Genomic DNA, 19,993 nt, shown 5'->3' on the forward strand with positions numbered 1-19,993 from the left:
TCTGAACTATTGTCTAATGTTCTGAATGAAGAACCTGGCTGGTGGTGTGAGACAGAATAATTAGTGGGAAGCCTCCTTAGATTTCAACCTAAGCTATGTAAATCTAAAATAGGGAGCATTGGGCTTTATACATATATATTTAAAAAATCACTCAAGATTATTGTCAAATATATCATATTCATATCAATGGGACCAAGTTGCAAAAATAAATATTTTTATTAAAACAAAATACCTTAGTGGAACCAGGGACCTCTCCAGATGTCTCCTTCAGGTTGGGCAGCTAGGTGGTACAGTGGGTAGAGCACTAGGCCTGGAGTCAGGAAGACCTAAGTTCAAATCCAGCCTTAGACACTTACTAGCTATGTAACTCTGGGTAAGTCAGTTAACCCTGTTTGCCTCAGTTTCTTCACCTGTAAAATGAGCTGGAGAAGGAAATGGCAAATCACTATAGGATCTTTGCCATAAAAACCCTAAATGGGGTCACACAGAGTCGGGACAGGATTGAAAATGATTGAACAACAACCACCTAAGAGGAAATTCAGATACCAAATGATGTTTGCCATTTAAATCTCTATCCCTCTAAGGGACTCAAAGGTAAAATATCAGCTAGATAAAATCAAAGATCTTGAATACCACTCTTGTGGGCTGGGAAAGAGAACTACTTACATTTTAATCAACCTCATTTCCATAGATCTCCCTATCTTATATTTCTGGAGACTCTGTGTCTCAGTTTGTAGAGGTCAGGTAATGTTTCCTCTATTTCTCAAAAAAAAAAAGAATGAATGAAAGAAAAGGAAGAGTAGAGGCAGACAGCTTGATTAGGAGGCTACTGGAATAGGCTAGGTAGGCAGCAACAAACAAGGGCTTATCCTAGGGTGTGGCCAAGAGAGGGAAGGAAAGGGGGAAGGGAAAGGATGTCAGAAGTGTGGGGGTAGAATTCACCTAAGCCAGGGCAGTGCCAGCCTCCGCAGAAACTGGGAATTTGGAAGGAGGGTGGATTTTCTGGGAAAGGGAAATGAGAAAGAACAGTTTCATTTCAGTGAGGGGGTCAGAAGTCAGATTCCAAATGAGATCAGGAAAGCAGTTGTGGAAAGCTTTTTCTACAAGTCTAGCTAATCAATCAATAAATATTTTAAAGCACATACTGTATGCCAGGCACTGTGCTAAATGCTAAAGATACAAAATGAGACAAAAAAAAAACAGTTCCTGTCCTCCAGGAGCTTATAATCTAATGAGCAAGACAACATACAAATAGATATGTGTGTGTATTATGTATGCGTATGCATATATATATATGCTTACACACATATATTCACACACATACATATATTATATGTGTGTATATATACACATAGTTATACACAGGATACATATGAGATAATTAAGAGAGGGAAGGCACTGGAATTAAGAGGAGTTGGGGAAGGCTTCCAGTAAAAGAAGGGACTTTAATTGGGACTTGAAGCAAGCCAGGGAGGTCAGCAGTCAGAGGAAAGGAGGGAGAGTGTTCCAGGCATGGGAGGCAGCCAGAGAGGCCGCCCTGAGCTGAGAGGTGGAGTGTCTGGTTCATGGAAGAGCCAGAAGGCCAGTGTCACTGGATCAAAGAATACGCGGTGGGTAGTAGGGTGCAAGAAAACTGGAAAGGCAGGAGGGGGCTGGGTTATGAAGGCCTTTGAATGCCAGAGCATTTTGTATTTGCTCCTAGAGGCTATAGGGAACCACTAGAGTCTATCGAGTAGGGGGATGACATGACTGGACATGTAGGAAAATCACTTTGGTGGCTGAATGGAGGAAGCATTGGAGTGGGGAGAGACTGGAGGGAGGCAGCCCCACCAGCTGCTATGGCAATAGTCCAAGTGTGAGTTGATGAGGGCCTGCACCAGCTCGAGGACTGTGTCCAGAGAAAAGGGATTGTACTTGAGACATGCTGCAGAGATGACATCTGCAGGCCCTGGCAACAGCTTGGAGATGGGGGGGGGGAGAGATAGTGAGGAATGGAAGAGGACCCCTAGGTTGTGAGCCTCGGGCACTGCCAGGATGGTGTTGCCCTCCATACTGACAGGAAAGGCAGAAGGGGAGGGAGAGTTAAGAGGGGAAGATAATGCACATGAGGAGATAAAGAATTGAGGCCTTGGTCAGGTCTAGAGAAGGTTTGTTTGTTTGTTAAGGATGGTATTATGGGATTTTAAAATTTCTTTTTATTCCTCCTGCAACTTTTGGCTAACATTTATCTCACCTGATGAAAACGTGGGATATAAAAATGGACTTAATAGCCTCGAGCATTCCTTAGATAAGAAGCCAGGGGAAAACTCTACAATCCCGAACTCTTTGGTGATAACGTAAATCCGTCTCCTCAATCAGCCCACCTGTGAGTCACAGGGGGTGTTCTGAGAGGACAAGCACCTCTAATATGAGGGCTGCGTCCACCTTTGGGTGTCCATCTGATCCACCCAACTCTCACCTCTACACAAAGAAGCCGCCCCTTTAAAATCGTCTCTGCAGTTGGCTCAACCAGGTTGAGGGTAACTGACAGGCCTCAAAGCCATTGGTGAGTTAAGGGGATGTCTACTCCAAGCACATGAAGACAGCCCCTGGCAGAATGGGCAGATGAGAACAAAGTGTTCCAAAGTCCATGAAGAAGGCTGCAGAAGGTGCTTTGAGCTTGATCAGACATTGAAGATACCAAGGTCCATCGCACCCTAGGCCATTGCCTGACATTTATCTTGCTACTGGACATGAATCACTCCGGCATGGAGAGTGAGGCTGATGACTGTGCAATGCCTCCTCACTTAAATCCAATTCACTCCAGAGGCAAGGCATTACCCCATGATGTTCATCGGTCCTCTTGGAAAAATCAACATTGATGCATCTTCTAGTTTAATCTGTAACCTGACTTAGTTTGCCTGTAGAGTTTGTTTGACAAAATTTGTTTCCTTAAGGGATGTATGAGATGTTTACTCTCCTTAAGTTTGTTCAACTTTGATGACATAGAAGGAAGTATGGGATTATGGATCTATCTTCTCTTTAACTTTTGTGACCTAAGAGGAATGTACAAGGTAATATATAAAAGAATTGTTTTCCTGTCACTTTGGCATAATTTTGTTTATAAGAAGCCTTGTCAAAATCCTCATGATTGTTCAGGTTTTCTCTGAGGCCTGAATTTATACTTGAGCATAATAATAAGACTTCATAATTTCTGCACTTTAGTAAATCTATATTTGACAAAAGTCACCCACCACATGGAGGAGAAGACGTATTTCTCCCACAATAATAGGGAGACCTAGGCATCCTTGAAGGAAGTAGGGAAAGGGAACGAACTAGTAGAAAGAAAGAGGCTGAAGATTAGAGAAAGAAAAGGTTATGGTCTGAAGAGGCAGTCTGCTGGAGAAGACACCAGAAGATCGGATCAAAGGCACGTGTAGAGGAGTTCTCCTGGGCTAGGAGGAGGCCACTTCATCAGAGACTGGAAGAAAGGAAGAGAGAGTGAAAAGACATTGTAAAAATGGAAGATATTGGACACCATGTACTCAAGGGCATGAGTTCTTAACCTTTTTTGGGTTTTGAATGAGTTGGGCAATCTGGTGAAGCCTATGGACCCATTCTCAGAATGGTTTAAATGCATAGATGGTTTTAAATGCATAAAATGAAATACTAGAATTACAAAGGAAACCAAATAGTTACCAAACTACTTTTTTAAAAAAAGTTCATATATTCCAAGTTAAGAACCTCTACTAAATCTCTTTTTATGGTGGCTGAGAATTGGAAATCGAAGAGATGCCCATTAATTGGAGAATGGCTAAATAAGCTGTGGTATATGATTGTGATGGAATACTGTTGTGTTTTAAGAAATGACAAGCAGGAGGATTTCAGAAAAACCTGGAAAGACTGACATGAACTAATACATAGTAAAGTAAACAGAACCAAAAGAATGTCATACATGGTAACTGCAACATTGTCTGATGAAGAACTGGGAATGACTTAGCTATTCTCAGCAATACAATGATCCAAGACAATCCCAAAGGACTAATGATGAAGCATACTATCTGCCTCTCGAGAAAGAACTGATACTGTCTGAAGGCAGACTGAAGCATGCTATTTTTCACTTTCTTTTTTTTCCTTTTATTTGAGTCTTCTTGTACAAAATGACTAATATGGAAATGTTTTACATAATTGCACATGTATAACCTATACCTGATTGTTTACCATCTCAGGAAGAGGGGAAGGGAGGGAGGGATAGAATTTGGAACTCAAAACTTTAAATAAAAATGTTTAAAAGAAAAAAAAGAACCCTTGCTAATCGAAAAGAGCCCAGCAGCAGACCTGATAGAACTTGTCACCCATCACTCACACCTGTCCACCTTTGAGCTTGCCTGCTTCCTTCTCCATCTTTTTGTCACAGGAGGCCTCCTCATAGTCTCCTAGCCATTCATTCTGGCTCCTTTATCAGACTCTAACACCCAGTTCACAATTTTCCCCAACTCCTACACTGAGAGGAGGGAATCTGAACACACCCATTGATCATGACCTCCTATCCTCGTGCTTTCCCTGCTGCCTCGCTTCTCCTGTACCAAGAACCACCCCCCCCCCACCCCTGGTACCTCAGTTGGGCACCCCTGCTCTGGCCTCCCTTTGTTCCCTTTCCAGTGCTGACTTGATGACTGAGCAGTTCAATTCTTTGTTATTCTTAACTCTTAAAGCTACTGTCCCCTTGTCCTGGTCCCACTAACAACTAGGGGCCAACTAAATTGACTCCAAAGTCAATATAAGTCAATCCCAACCAGGCTCCCATTGCGGTGTGGCTGGCCTCTAATTCTTTCCCAGTCTGACACTCCTCACAAGAGGTATTCCAGCCCCCATACTACCCCTCTGCCCTCCTTCTCCACAAAGAACTCTCCTCCTTATGGAGAAAAGAGAGGCCAACCAAAGTGAGCTGCTTCCTCTCCCTTACTCCAAGCCTCAAAACTCCTCTACGACAATCCCCAGCCTTTCCTCCTTTGGTCCAGCCTCCAAAGAAGCCTCCTTGCCAAAGCTCATTTTTAACTTCCTCTTCACCTCAATGACGCCCACTAAGGCCCCTGATGTCCTGAAGGGGCACTGCCCACTACATCCAAGCCTGGCTTTAGCCATACTACATTTAATTCCAAAGCCACCCCCCCCCCCCCCCTTCTAGCTATGGAACTATAATACAACCAACTCAAAGGTCATTTATCCTGCAAAGGGTAATCCACTTCCCCTGTGATTGCACTCCAGGAACTTTCCAAATCAAACCTTCCTTCCTGCCCACCACTCCTCTAACGGCGTCATTCCTTCATCAAAATGTAAATTCCTTGATTGCTGGGAGCATATTTACTTTTGTCATTTGTAGCACTGCACTTAGCACAGTGCTTGACACTGTCTGGCAGCTTAATGTTTTTATAATGGAAGTTAGCCACATATACAAGTACCCTCAGTTTACCAAGATGGCCTCCTCCACAGGGAAAAAACTAGGGAGCTGCTTCTGGGAGCTGAAGGACTGGAGCATGCATGGACTTCCTCCACCAGACTAGCACATGTTCGGAAAGACCCTTTTTCCTTTGACTGAGGAAGAGGAACTGCCAGCATCTTCAAGACAGCCGGACTTGAGCACCAGCTGGGGCTTAGTGCAGCATTTGAGTCTGAGGAAAAGGACTCCTTGATTTATACTCAGTGGTAAGGGGGGAGGCCCTTAGAGCTGGTAGGTGACACAGCCGATAGAGTGCAAGTCCTGGAGTCAAGAAGACCTGAGTTCAAATCTGGCCTCAGTCACTTAACCCTGTTTGCCTCAGTGTCCTCATCTGTAAAATGAATTAGAGAAGGAAAAGGCAAATCACTCCAGTATCTCTGCCAAGAAACCCCCAAATGGGGCCATGAAGAATCAGACATAACTGAAACGACTGAACGACAGCAACAAGGTACGCTCAATAAGCCAGATAGGGATGAAGAGAAATCAGTGCTAAGAAAACCCAGACAAAAGTATCCAAGAGGACAGGGGGTCCTGCCTAGTCAAATTCTTCAGAGAGGTCCAGAAAGAGAAGGATGGAAAAAAGGCTAGGAGAGCTAGCAATCAATGAGAACCTTGGTAACTTTGAAAAGAGCAATTAGATTCAGAGGGGAGTGAGTGAAGAAGTAAGAGCAGTGTCTTCTAGGAGTACGGCTCTGAAAGGGAGAAGAAATGAAGGAGGATAGCTAGAGGGAATGGGAGGGTCCGGTAGACCTGGGCCAGGAGATGGGGAAAGACTGAAGATTAGGGAAAGGTTTGGAACCACTGCTGAAAAGCAGCCTCACTTTGTAAGAGTGACTACATCTAATGCTACTCTTTTTCACATGCTGTGGTAACAAAATTAACTCATTCACAGTAGTTAATTGCCATTTACTAATCAATCTCAAAATCATTCTGTATTTAATGTAGTACTTTTCTGGTTAATAGTGATCAAGAATGGGCAGCTAGGGTGTGCAGTGGAGAAAGCCTGGAGTCTGGAACACTCACCTTCCTGAGTTCAACTTAGACCTCAGATACTTACTCGCTGTGTGACCCTGGGCAAGTGACTTCACCCTGTTTACCTCAGTTTCCTCACCTGTAAAATGAGCTGGAGAAGGAAATGGCAAACCACTCCAGTATCTTTGCCAAGAAAACCCCAAATGGGGTCAGGAAGAGTCGAACATGACTGAAAACATCTGAACAAATAATAATAATAATAATAATAATAATAATAATAATAATAATAATACCTTTCTGGTTAATAGTGATCAAGAACAATAAACAATAGTATTTCTAATAAAATTATTAAAATTATAATTGTTAGTATAATAAACACTTGAATAATCTGTTCAATATGTATTAATGAAGAAAAATACTACTAGACAATTATGAGGTGATACATGATTCAGGCTTTCATGTAATTCCAATTTTTTTCCACTAGGGGTGGCTACTCATCTTTATGGAGTTTTTCCAAATGCAATGAAGTTTTTAAATGGAAAATAAAAATTTCTACAGGAATCAATATGATGCTAAAAACAGTAATACTTGGGTTTTCAGTCATCGTGTATGAACCCATTTAATACTGCTATTTGTGCATTCTTATAGTGATAAGTACAGCATCAGAAAAAATATATATGTTTAATGTGGATAAAGGTAGTTTATGCTTTATATAATGATGCGTCCTAATTGTTTTCATAAACTGAATCTTTTCAAATTCAATAAGGAATGCCAATAGAAGTAAAAGATGAATCATTTTGTTAAGCAACATTTTATAATGCAAACTACCATTGTGTAATTTCTAATATTTTAAGTTCCAATTTCTGAGTATCAGGTTTTCTTAGAGCAGATTGTACCTGTATGTCATGGCTACAAAGACAATGTCCCCTTTGGCTTCTGCATTGGGGACAATGAGACTATGTCACAATGGAGGTGATGTTCAGTGTCTGCTTCCTGGAATCTCTTTCCCCACTGCTTTGGCAAATGACAGCAGATTGTGACATCCATGTGCTACATCCATTTTTCCAAGTAAGAATGAAAAACAGAGATAGAAACCTAACTGCCCAACTTTTGAAAGGTTAATAGCCTCTAGTGACATGTAAGATATTTTAATATTTGATCACTATTTAAAATTCGCATCTCCCGACCTAAGCTAAAAAATTTACACATAAATGCAACTCGAATTTTACAAATTAAACACATAAAATAAGCACTCTTCACAATGCACAGTGCACAGAGATGGCCTGGAAGTCTGGGAGGCTGTGGAATACATTTAATTTGGTCACCAACTTTGGCAGGATATGACCGAGATCAGAATTAGTTGCATCAACACAGAGTTGAGCAATGAGGAAAGGCCCATGAAGATCAGAACAGAAATGTTTAAGTCCACGATATGACTCTCAGTGATTCATATACCCAAATATCAGTCCACAATAAAGAGCAGAAGCTAGAAAATCTCTCAATCTTTCATGGAAAAAGATGTATAGAATCTTCATATGTTTGCATAATGAAGAATTCTACATAAACATAAGGTGACAGGTGACTGAAGTAATTTGAGGTGTTGGGTGCTTAATAAATGTTAAATCGAACTGGTAATGTACAAAAGATGCAATGTGATACAAGAACCTGTAACAGCACCACCCAACTTATAGACTGAATCTCACTGTACTACAGTTAGTTGGATGGGAGGCCAAGAACTTTGAATGAGTCAACAGTTTCACTGTATGGGCAGAAACGGAAATAGAAGGAACAAAATAACTAATGATAGTATTCAATAGCTCTATACTCTCAATGAATTAAGTAATGTAAGTAAGTAATGATGGATCTACAGATGCATTTAACATCAAGGGAATAGCCTACGTCAACAGTGCCATGGCTGTTTCCACATTGCCATGCTGCTCAGGGTGAACTGATCTTGATGGAATTTGGTATTGGCAATGCTTTAATCACATTCATTAAGCAGATTCAACTTTTGTCCATATATTAAAAAAGGGACAAGAAGAAGCAAATAACATGACAACTCACGGAACTAATGAATGTGAAGGAAATGAAGCATGCTCATTTATGAGATGCAGTTTGCTTTTCTATTCTTGTACCAATAATGATAACACCTTGAAATTACACGGTACATTTAATCTTAGGACCTCAAGCTGTTTCCTATATATTACATCATTTATCTTCACACCACGTCTGTGAATTAGGTATTATGATAATAGGCATCATAAAATTTATACAAGTGTAAGTCTCAAAATAGAGCCAATAATGATGTATTTTAACTGCAAGCTTCTGTCAAACACCTCTGATGAATCTTAGCATGTTCTTCATGTAGACTTCTCCATTCAATTCGGCTGGCATACGGCAAAAAGGGCTGAAGAGAGGATAAGTGTGATACTCCTCTGCCTACTACATGTTTCAACAACTGCTACGCTCCAGGGACGGGGATGGAACTGCTGATGAGCTGAAAGTTTTACATCTCGTTAAGAAAAAGACAAAACAAAATTAAACTGTTATTTTATTAGTATACGTTTTCCAAGTCAATGTTTCCTGCTGTTGCCAAGTTTGGTTAATAGATAAAAGTTTCCCTCTCCTAAGCATTTAGATAATTCTGTGGAGCTATGGCTGACACAGGGCAATGTTTTGTTGTCGTTTTTCGGTTGTTTCAGTTGTGTCCAACTCTTTGTGACCCCATTTGGGGTTTTCTTGGGAAAGATCCTGCAGTGGTTTGTAGTTTCCTTCTCCAGCTCATTTTACAGATAAAGAAACGAAGGCAAACAGGGTTAAATGACTTACCCAGGGTGACACAGCCTGTGTCTGTGGGAATCTTCCTGACTCCAGGCCTAGCATTCTATCCACTGTGCCACCTAGCTGCCCTAATGCTTTACCACCAGACTTTCAAATGGTTTTGGAAGAAGTCAGTCATTCAGTTCAACTGAACAAACATTAATGGTGAATGGGAGAGCAGGATCCCTTTACTTTTTTGGTAATTTATTTTTAAAATTTTTGTTACAGTTTAAGTTCCAAGCTGTCTCCTTCAAGGCCATCATTTGACACAGATGTGTATGTGTATAGGTATGGGTATGTGTATGTGTATACGTATCTGTAAAACCATACTATGTATACTTTCATTTACCAGTTCTTTCTCTGCAGGTGGATAGCACCTTCTTTCATACGTCCTTTGTAGTTGATCTGAATATTTATAATACTCAGAATAGCTTAGCCATTCCCAGTTAGTCTTAGAACAATGTTGTTGTCAGTATATACAACATTCTCTTGGTTCTGCTCATTTCACTCTTCATTATTTCATGCAGGTCTTTCCACGTTTTTCTAAAATCAACCTAGCCATTATTTCTTACAGCACAGTGGTATTCCATCACAATCATACACCAAACCTGTTTGGCCATTCTCCAATTGATGGACTTCCCCTTGATTTCCAGTTCTTTGCCACCATAAAGAGAGCTGCTATAAATATTTTAGAACATATAGGCTCTTTTTCTATTTCCCTGATCACCTTGGGAAACAGACGTAATAGTGGTATTGCTGGGTCAAAGGGTATAAACAGTTTTATATCTCTTTGGGCATAATTTCACATTGCTCTGTAGAATGGTTGGATCAATTCACAGTTCCACCAATGGTGTATTCGTGTCTCAATTTTTCCACATCCCCTCCAACATTTGTCATCATCCCCTTCTATCATTTTAGCCAGTCTGATAGATATGAGGTAATATCTCAAAGTTGTTTTAATTTGCATTTCTCTAATCAATAATAATTTAGAGCATTTTTTATATGACTATATATAGTTTTGATTTCTGCATCAAAAAACTACCTATTCATAGCCTTGTCCATTTGTCAATTAGGAAATGACTCATATTCTTTTTTTGCTTTTGGATGAGGCAATTGGGGGTAAGTGACTTGCCCAAGGTCACATAATTGGTAAGTGTCAAATGTCTGAGGCCAGATTTGAACTCGGGTCCTCTTGACTCTAGGGCCGGTGCTCTATCCACTGTGCCACCTAGTTGCCCCTGTCTCAATAATTTTTAAAAATAATTTAATTGGGACGACATTGAATAAGTAGATTAGTTTAGGTAGAATTATCATTTTTATTATGTTGGCTGTGCCCACCATGAACAATTAAGATGTCCCCAATTATTTAAATCTGACTTTATTTGTATAAAAAGTGGTTTATTATTATGTTCACGAAGTCCTTAGGTTTGTCTTAGCAGGTATACTCCTAGTATTTTATGCTGTCTACAGTTATTTTAAATGGGGCATCTCTTACTATATCTTCTTGCAGGGTTCTGTTGGTGATGTATAAAAATGCAGATGATTTACATAGGTTTATTTTACATCCTATTTTGCTAAAATTATTGTTTCAACAATTGTTGAATCTCTAGGATTTTCCAAGTATATCATATCATCTGCAAAAAGAAAGTTTTATTACCTCATTGCCCATTCTCACTTTCTTTTTCTTCTCTTATTGCTTTGCTAGCATTTCTTTCTTTCTTTCTTTTTTTTTTTTAGTGAGGCAATCAGGGTTAAGTGACTTGCCCAAGGTCACACAGCTAGTACATGTCAAGTGTTTGGTCTGAGGCTGGATTTGAACTCAGGTTCTCCTGACTTCAGGGCTGGTGCTCTATCCACTGCGCCACCTAGCTGCCCCTAGCATTTCTAATACAATATTAAATAATACTGGTGATAATGGGCATCTCTGTTTCACTCTTGATCTCACTGGAAAGACTTGTAGCTTATTCCCATTACAAATAATGCTTACTGATGGTTTTAGGTAGATGTTTATCATTTTAAGGAAAAATCCATTTATACCTATGCTTTCAAGTGTTTTTAATATGAATAAATGTTATATTTTGTCAAAAGCTTTTTCTGCATCTATTGATATAATCACATGGTTTTTGTTACTTTTGTTATTGATACAATCAATTATGTTAATATCTTTCCTTATATTAAATTTGTATTCCTGATATAAATCCCACTTGGTCCCAATCTTTGTGGATTCCTTCCTTCCCTCCTTTTCTCCTTTCTCCCTCCTTCCCTTTTTCCCTCCCTCCCACCATATGGGGAATCATACACTTACATGTGGGTGCTCTGCCCAAAGGAATATAAATTTCTTGAAACAGAGCTCTGGGAAACCAGCCTTTGATAAAGCCCACTGGGATTCAAATAGAGCTACTTGACTATGCCTTAAACCCAAATCAAGCTCTTACTAATAATTCCCAGTCCAAGCCTAGGTTGGTCATTGTTTGGGTTCTGAAGGCTCAGAGTGAGCGTAAATAGCAATTTTTTTCTGTGCTGGCCAGAAACTTTGAGGGTCTTCCCCTCCCAAATTTTTTTCTTTTTCTTTTCTTTTGGAATAGGCAAATGAGGCCATCTTTTGTTTCATTTCTCATCCAACCTTAAATCACTGAATGGGTGTTCCCTCATACACAATGAGACCTGGGAAAGATCTTATCCAGGCATTGATAAAGCCATTGGGATTCAAATAGTGCTACCTGACTGTGTCTTAAACCTAAATCACTCTGACTCTCAGTGATTGGCCAATAATGGGCCCCAACTCAAGCTTCAGTTGGTCACCGTTTGGGTTTTGTTGGCTCAGAGTGAGTGTAAGTAGGAATTGTTTCTATTCTGGACAAAAATCCTGATGATCTTTCCCTCCCAGATTTTTTTTTTTTTGTGTGTAGGTAAAAGAGGCCACTTTTTGCTTCATTTCTTACCTAGCCTTAATCACTGAATGGGGGTTGCCTCAGAAAAACTGAGACCTGGGAAACACCTTAGCTTGAAAAGGCCAAGGTCTCCCAGTGCATCCAGAGCCATCTCCAGTCACTCTGATCTACATCTTGCCTCTCGCCACTGGACCCAGATTGCTCAGGAGGGGAGAGTGAGACAGGTGACTTTGCACAGCTTAAATCCAATTCACTTGTAAGTCAAGACATCATCTTCCTGATGTCTTTGGTCCCTTTCAAGAAGGAATCACAAACAACAACTGTCATCTTTGTGATGTATTGTTGTAGTCTCCTAGCTGGTATTTTATTTAGGATTTTTGCATCCATATTCATTAGTGAAATTGGTCTACAATTTTCTTTCTCTGTTTTTGCTCTTTTTGGTTTAGCTATCAGCACTATATTAGTTTCATAAAAAGAGTTTGGTAGGATTCCTTCTTGCCTATTACTTCAATAATTTATTTAGTACTGGAATTAGTTGAGCTCTAAATGTTTGTTCAAATTCATCTGTGAATCCATCTGGTCTTGGTGCTTCTTAGTTAGGAAGCTCATTTATGACCTGTTCAATTTCTTTTCTAAAATAGGCTTATTTAGATATTCTATTTCCTCTTCAGTTTATATTCTTTTTATATTCTTGTAAATATTCTTCCACTTCACTTAAACTGTTCAATTTATTGGCATATAAATTAGGCAAAATAACTCCTAATAATTGCTTTGATTTCATCTTCATTAGTTAGTCACCCTCTTCATTTTTGGTACTAGTGATTTGGTTTTCTTCTTTTCAAAAATCATATTAATCAATACTTTATCTATTTTCTTGTTTTTTCATAAAACCAACTCCTACTTTTATTTATTGATTCAAAGGTTTTCATACATTCAGTTTTATTAATCTCACCTTTAATTTTTAGGATTTCTTGGCATTTGAGGATTTTTAATTTGTTTTTTTCTAGCTTTTTAAAATTGCATAGGGGCAGCTAGGTGGCACAGTGGATAGAGACCCCGGCCTGAAGTCAGGAGTACCTGAGTTCAAATCCGGCCTCAGACCAAATACTTGACACTTACTAGCTGTGCGACCCTGGGCAAATCACTTAACCCCAATTGCCTAAAAAAACAAAAACAAAAACAAATAAAATTGCATACCCAATTCATTGATCTGCTCTTCCTATATTCCATCGATGTAAGCATTTAGAGATATAAATTTCCCTCTGATTACTGTTTTTACTGCATCCCATATGTTTTCTCATTGTTATCATTCTTTTTAATACATTATTTATTGTTTCTATGACTTGTTCTTTAACCCACTCATTCTTTAAGATTAGGTTACTAGTTTCCAATTGATTTTTAATCTGTGTTTCCATAGTCCCTTATTCAATATAATTTTGTTGCATTATGATCTGAAAAGAATGCACTTAATATTTTTGCTTTCCTGCACTGAACTATAAAGTTTTTATGCTCTAATATATGGTCAATACTTGTAAAGGTACCATGTACCACTGAGGAAATGATATATTCCTTTCTATTCCCATTTTCTCTCCAGATATCTATCATATGTAGCTTATCTAAGATTCTATTCATCTCCTTAACTTATTTATTTTTTTGTTAGATTTATCTAATTCTGAGAGGGAAAGGTTGAAGTCACATGCTATTATAGTTTTGCTATCTATTTCCACCTGTAATTCATTTAGCTTAAAAGATTTGAATGTGTATAGCATTTGGTACATGTAGGTTTGGTACTGATATTACTTCATTATCTATGGTACCTTTTAACATAATGTATTTTCTCTGTTTATCTCTTTTAATTAATTTTAGCTTTGAGATCATGACTGCTACCCCTGATTTTTTTTTTTTCATCAGTAGAAGCATAATAAATTCTACTTCAGCCCTTAATTTTTATGTGTCTCTCATCTTTAAATGTGCTTTTTATCAACAACATATTGTCAGATTCTGGCTTTTGATCCATTCTGCTATCCACTTCCATTTTGTGTGTGAGTTTATTCCATTCATATTCAAATTTGTAATTACTAGTTGTGTATTCCCCTTCATCCTAGTTTTCCCTCAGTTTATCCTTCTTTCCCTATCTTTTTACTGTGCCTCTCCCTCAGACATCTAATTTATTTCTGATTACTGTCTCCCTAATTTGCACCCCTTCTAAGAGTCTCTTGCTTATCTTCTCCCCTTGCCCTTCTATTTCTTAATCTGTATACCCTTCTAAGAATTCCACCCCCCCCATTTCTCTGTAAGTTAAGACTTTTATACTCTTCTGGATATATATTATTCCCTCTTTAACCCAGTTCTGATGAAAATAAGGTTCTAGCACTACGAGCCCTCTCCTACCCTCCACTGTAACACTTTTTCCATTCACACCTCATTTGTATGAAATAATTGCTCCATTTTACTTCTCCTTACCCAGCTTTATTTTTTTAGGATCATCTCATCAAAATAAAATTCAAGCCCAAGCCTTCTATCTATGTATGCTCTTTTAAGCTACCCTACTAATGATAAGTTTTTTTTTTTTAGGTAATTGGGGTTAAGTGACTTGCCCAGGGTCACACAGCTAGTTAAGTGTCAAGTGTCTGGTCTGAGGCTGGATTTGAACTCAGGTCCTCCTGACTTCAGGGCCGAAGTTCTATCCACTGTGCCACCTAGCTGCCCCTAATGATAACATTCTTAAGTTACAGATAACATTTTTCCATATAAGAGGTAAACATTTTGACTTTATCCAATCCCTTTTAATTGGTTTTTCATATTTACCTTCTTATGTTTCTCCTAATTCTTGCAGGTCAAATTTTCTGTTCAGTTCTGGTCTTTTCCTCAAGAATACCACAAAGTTCTTTAATTAATTAAACATCCATTTTTTTCTTGCAGGATTACACTCAGCTTTGCTGGGTAAGTTATTCTTGGTTGCAAACCCAGTTCCTTTGCTTTCAGAATATCATGTTCCATGCCCTTCAGTCTTTTAATGTGCAATCTTTTGTTATCCTAACTGTAGCTCCACAATATTTAAATTGTTTCTTTCTAGTTGCTTGTAATATTTTTTCCTTGACTATAATTATTAGCTATAATGTTCCTGTGAGTTTTCAACTTAGCATCTCTTTCAGGTGGTGATTGGTGGATTTTTTAGGATTCCTTTACTTTTACCACATCAATAATTTCTCCACTGAGCCACTGACAAATATACTTATGGTCAATTAATAAGCATTCATTAAACACCTATTATGTGCCAAGTACTGGGGATACAAAAAGGGACAAAAGATCATCCTGCCTTCAAAGAACTCACAATCTACTCCTCAACTAATTGTAGCCCATTTAAGTTCTCAGGATCCCAAATCCAATTCTTACTCCCATTGAAGAGTTTTGGGCCCCAGAATTGGGCAACCCCTCCCCAAACGGATGTTAGGGATACCCCTGAGAGGTTAGGCCCTTTTATTTGTAAAGCCATCATTAGAATATCCACAAATGGATGGTTTCAGAGAAACCTGTGAAGACTTGTACCAAGTGATGCCGAATGAAGTAAGCAGAACAGCTTATACAATAACATTACAAAAACAACAATAAACATGTTTCAAGGGCTTGAAAACTTTAATCAAAGCAACAAAACCTGTGATTCCAGAAGACTGATGATGACGAAGCATGCTACCCAGCTCTTGACAGAATGGTGACAGCCTCAAAACACAGAATGAGAAATACATTTTTGGACACAGCATAGGAATTTGTTTTGCTTGACTATGCAAACATATTAGCTGATTGCCTTAGCCCAGTTCAAGGCCTTGGTTTTTTTTTTTTCCTCTCCAATGTTGGGGTGAATAGATGGTTGAGTGGGGATGGAGTAGCAAACAAGAAAAAAAAAAAAGGTGAGATCATGGAGGCATCTGTTTTTTAAATGCAAAGAAGGAAGAAGAAAGGCGGCCAAAAATAACCACAGATAAACAGGTCAGTTTTGAAAGCCACAAGTTAAACTTATTATACACAGTGAGGACCAAAAGCTCAGCTACTAAAGCTTAAAACTGCACCAAGACTTTGGGGACACCCTCTATTTAAAAGAAAAGCAAGCTATATGTAATAGAGATCTGCAGTTTCATGTACAATACTCTTTTTCTGGTCCACTATGTACATGTAAATTTCTGTTTTGGTAAATGTTTGTTAAGTTCAGAATAAAAATATCAAATTATTTTTAAAAGACTTGTGTGAAGAGATATGTAAGGGCATGAGGGGATTCTGTCAGTTTGGACATTTCTCTGAGTACAATAATGCTTGGATTAATGATAAATTAATAAAATTTGTTAGTGACAGACGTATACCTCCAAGGTAGAGCACAATGTTGATTTTTTTTTCCTTCAAAAAGGTAATCACTGTCTTTTGTATTCTCCCTCAATTTAAAGGGGTCATATGACTTCTTGCATGCCACTAAAACGTAACAGGCAGTTAGGAAAAAGAACATAAATTTGCTGCAAAGGGAAAGTATGGAAGGGAACAGGTGTGATAAGACTTGGAGCCTGTATATGTTCAGAGATGTTGTGGTTTCTATAGACTACCTGAAATTATCAATAAAAATTCCTGGAAATAGACCCTTCTGACTAGCCCACACAGATTTAAGGGGACATTATTTTTATAGCATAATAAGTATCAAAGAATAATCTTTAAATGCCAAGAGCATCAAGAATTAGGGGGGCTTATGGTGTTGAGTCAAGAAGCACTTATTAAGTATACACTTTGTGTCAGGCAATGAGCTAAGGAAACCAAAGCAGGCAAAAAGGAAGGAAGAAAAAAGTCCTGTTCGAAAGGAACTAACAGTCTAAAGGAGGAGACATGAAAACAACTAGGTACAAACAAGACATATAAGGGGAGACAAAGAGATCATATAAATGGGAAAAGGACTCACATGTACAAAAATACTTATAGCAGCTCTTTCTGTGGGGGCAAAGAACTGGAAATTGAGGGGATGCCCATTAATTGGGGAATGTGGTATGTGACTGGAATGGAATGCTATTGTGCTATAAGAAATGATGAGCAGGAAAGACTTTAGAAAAAACCTGGAAAGACTTATATGGACTGATGCTGAGTAAAGTGAGCATAAACCAGGAGAACGGTGTACACAGTAACAGCCACGTTGTGTGATGACTAACATTGATAGATGTAGCCCTTCACAGCAATGCAAGGATCTGAGACATCTCCAAAGGCCTCATGATGCCACATCCAAAGAAAGAACTGTGGAGTCTGAATGCAGATTGAAGCATACTATTTGTTCTTTTTTTTCTTCTGTTGTGTTTTATTTCTTCTTTCTTGTGGTTCCTCCTATTGGTTCTAATTCTTCTTTATAACATGACTGATGTGAAAATATGTTTAATAGGAATGTATATGTAGAGCCTATATCAAATTGTATGCTGTCTTGGGGAGGGAGGGGGAGAACATTTAAAACTCAAAAGCTTATGGAAATGACTGGTGATAAATCAAAATAATACAAAAAGAAAAAAGAAAAGATGGACAGTAAAAGCTCTGGAGAGAATCTCCCAGAGAAAACCCAAGGACTAAGGAGCCCAGGAAAATGTTTCTAGCAAGGAGTGGGGTTTTTTGGTGGTGGTGTTTTTGCTTAGTCATTTTCAGTCATGCCTGACTTGGGGATTTTCTTGGCAGAGGTACTGGACTGGTTTGCCATTTCCTTTTCCATGTTTACTGATGAGGAAACTGAGGCAAAAAGGATTACGTGACTTGCGCAGAGTCCCATCGCCAGTGTTTGTGGCTAGATTTGAACTCAGGTCTTCCTGACTCCAGGTACTTGCCACTGTACCACCCAGCTGCCCTTAGGATTTTAGCTAAGGAAGCCATGGAAACCAGGAGGCAGGGAAGAGGGAGAAAGTTCAGACATGGGAGACAGTCAGGGAAAATGTTCCTAGTTAGGAGATGAAGTGTCTTATGCAACAAACTGCAAGGAGGCCAGAGTCACTGAACAGCAGAGGAAGGGATGGAGGGAAAGGTCTGAAGAGACCTGAAAGGAGGAGGGGGAAGGAAGCAGATTAAGAAAGGCTCTAATGCCAAACAGAAGCATTTTATGAATATCTAATCCTGGAGGTGACAGAGAACCACTCAGGTTTACTGAGTAGGGGGATGACATGGGCAGGCCTATGGTTTATGAAGTTCTAGTCCAAGGTTGATTAGAGGATGGACTAGTGCAGAGACACATTTGAAGCAGGAAGACCAGCCTAAAAGCTATTATAATTGTCTAGACGTACATCAGATTGACGGCAGTATCAGAGAAGGAGACATATACAAGAGATGTTGTGAAAGTAAAATTAACAGGCCTTGGCACCTGACCGAGGGCCACTGAGGAGTCCAGTAACAAGCACACTGCGAGCCCAGGTGACTAGGAGGATGGTGGTATCATTGACTGTAACAGGAGCAAAGGGTTTTGAGCAAAAGATCAAGAGCTCATCTGGGGCCATGTTCACCTAAAATGCATAAGGTACCCAAGGCAGTTAGAGATGCAAAACGAGAGGTTGGGAAAGAGTTAGGCTGGATAAATACACTATAATCATCTGCAAGCCGATTCAGTTAAGATTTGATGTTAATTGAATCCATGTGAGCTAACCAGATTACTAAAAAGGGAGGAGCAAAAGGCCCCGGGCAGAGCTTTTGGAGACGAGGCAGGCAGTTTAGTGAGCACTGCCTGGATGAAGATCCCACAGAGGAGACTAAGGAGAGGTCAGACAGGGAAGAGGAAAAGCAGGATTGCTGTATCCAGAAACCTTAGAGAGAAGGGAATATCCAGAAGAAGATGGTGACTGACAGTGTCAAAATCAAGGAGGATGAGAATTGAAAAAAGACCACCGGATTTGGCACTTAGGAGATCGTGAGTCCCTTAGCGGACTGATGAGGCTGGAGGCCGAACTGCAGAGTTAAGAAGAGAGAGGGAGGACGGGAAGAGGAAGCACCAATAGAGGAGGCCTTGTCAAGGAGTCTAGTCCAGAAAGGAGGGAGAGATGCACGCACATTAGCTAGGGGGGCAACCCCAATGAGGGCCAGGCGCAGTCGGGTGCTTTCTTCACCAGTGCGCTCCCGGGAGCAGCGGGGCTTCTGGAGGGCAGGGCCGGGGGTCTCCTCCCTCTCTTTCTGGGTACCCCCAGGGCCCGGTGAAGCGCCCTGCACACGATGGACACTAAACATGCACTGCCCAAGTCACGCAGGCCAGTTTCCAACGGGTAGCTGTGCGCGGGAGCTGACGTCCGCGGCTCGGGGAGCTCACTTGAGGTCACCGAGTCCACAGTTCAGACAAGCCGCGTGACCGCTCTCTGCCTCAGTTTCCCCACCTTTCCAACGAGGATAACGAGGCAAGCCCCTCCCAGGGCTGGGGGAGGGGAGTCAGGAAGGGTTTTGTGTAGCGCAGAAGTCCACCTTTTCTGTCGGTCCCGGCCCCCCCGTGACAGTTTGGTACTAGAGGCAAGCGGGAGCCACGGGGGAATCGGGGAGAGGAGGTTCGTGAGACGAACACGGCCTGGGGAAAGAAAACCACCCGGGAGGCCTCGGCCTTTCTCATCTATGAAATGGGGATGCGTGAACGCTTACATTACCCACCTGGACAGGTAAGCGCTTTGAGATCCGGAAGCCCTACGAGAATAGACCCTCCCTCCCCGGGCGCCCAAAGAGACCGCCGGCGCTCCGCACGCCTCCTCCCCCGGATGTGACGTACGCGGCGCTCGGCCAGTGGAAGCTCACCACGCTCTCCGTTGCCCTCGGGGACGCCGGCGAGCTTCGGGGCTCGGCCCCGCCCCCAGGCTCCGTG

This window comes from Vombatus ursinus, unplaced genomic scaffold (genome assembly GCF_900497805.2).
Source record: "Vombatus ursinus unplaced genomic scaffold, bare-nosed wombat genome assembly UNPS02014810.1, whole genome shotgun sequence".
In the NCBI taxonomy this organism is placed as follows: domain Eukaryota; kingdom Metazoa; phylum Chordata; class Mammalia; order Diprotodontia; family Vombatidae; genus Vombatus; species Vombatus ursinus.